The 1,136-nt window shown below is 39.0% G+C and overlaps 1 long non-coding RNA gene across 1 annotated transcript; it reads right to left on the bottom strand.

Moving 5' to 3' along the window:
* Positions 1-301: 301 nt before the first annotated feature.
* LOC140979906 (uncharacterized) lies at positions 302-875 on the bottom strand. Its single transcript, XR_012175819.1, has 2 exons — positions 747-875; positions 302-654 (listed from the first exon to the last, which is right to left on the bottom strand). It is a non-coding gene; the product is annotated as an uncharacterized lncRNA (long non-coding RNA).
* Positions 876-1,136: the final 261 nt, after the last annotated feature.

The following is a 1,136-nucleotide window of genomic DNA, read 5'->3' as shown; positions in this document are numbered from 1 at the left end:
TTGGGATGCAACCAAAGTCCCACATCGGAAGATCTAAAGAAAGATCATGGATTAATAAAGATGGAATGATATCTCCATTGGTAGGAGACCTATTGGGTGGTTCCAAAAGCAAAACCGAGGGTTAAAACCCAAAGTGGACAATATCATATTAGTGTGGAGATATCCGGATTCCATTGGTCCTAACATCACAAAAAGTCAAGCAACCCACCATCTTCCCAGCTCCCCACCACAATTTTAAAACTCAATTCATTTCCAAAGTTAAATGAATGTCATGAAATGAGCTCTACATTTAAGAAAAATCTGTTAAATTGCATATGCAGGAATTTTTTCACCAGCAATCCAAGAACTTAAAATTGCATATCACCTCTACAAAAGAGTTAAAAAAAAGTGAAAACCCACTGAAGTCGACCTATGATACAAAACATTGCAATTTTTTTATCAAACCAAACCAGAACTTGGAAAAGCACAATCATCCATTAGATAAATAATAACAGTACCATTGCTAGTAGATTCTGCTACCGCAGCATCAACTATGTCTTTTAGATAAATGGTCTTGGATCCTCTCCGAACAACATGGCAGGTTATTACAATCTTTGGTTTGCAATCAATGATCCTCTGGGAAAGAGACTCCGAGAAAAATCCAGCAAACACAACCTGAACAAGCGAGCACATCAACTTTATATTTTTCAAGAGTGGATGACCCGCCCAAAAAATGAAGATATTACCAACATATTGTAGTAAAGTACCGAGTGAACAGCCACTATTCACGCACGAACAAGCATGGCGATAGGCAATTCCATGATCATAGGCAGATAAATCAAAACAGCATCACCTTTTTGGATGCCAACATCTTTCAAGTAATTTGCAAGCTGTTATGATGCAAAGCAAGGTCCTCAATAGACTTTCTATTAATCTCCAGTTACTGCAGCACCATCTCAGCACGATTAAAAAAAAGGAGGGAGGCATGAAGCAAAGATCAAAACGACTTAAAAAATAACTGGCATGGGGAAGATACATGAGTCTGCGCAGAGAAATCGTGTCTGGGGATGATTAGATTATTCTCTTCAGAAGCAAGCGCCTCGCCGAGGATGAGAGCATTCAATTGTTAGATCTTGCCAGCTTTAGAGGGGAGAGAG

The sequence above is a fragment of the Primulina huaijiensis genome, chromosome 6 (genome assembly GCF_012295235.1).
Source record: "Primulina huaijiensis isolate GDHJ02 chromosome 6, ASM1229523v2, whole genome shotgun sequence".
Taxonomy (NCBI): domain Eukaryota; kingdom Viridiplantae; phylum Streptophyta; class Magnoliopsida; order Lamiales; family Gesneriaceae; genus Primulina; species Primulina huaijiensis.
Note: the sequence above shows the minus strand (reverse complement) of the source record. Positions and strands in the feature narration are given on the sequence as shown.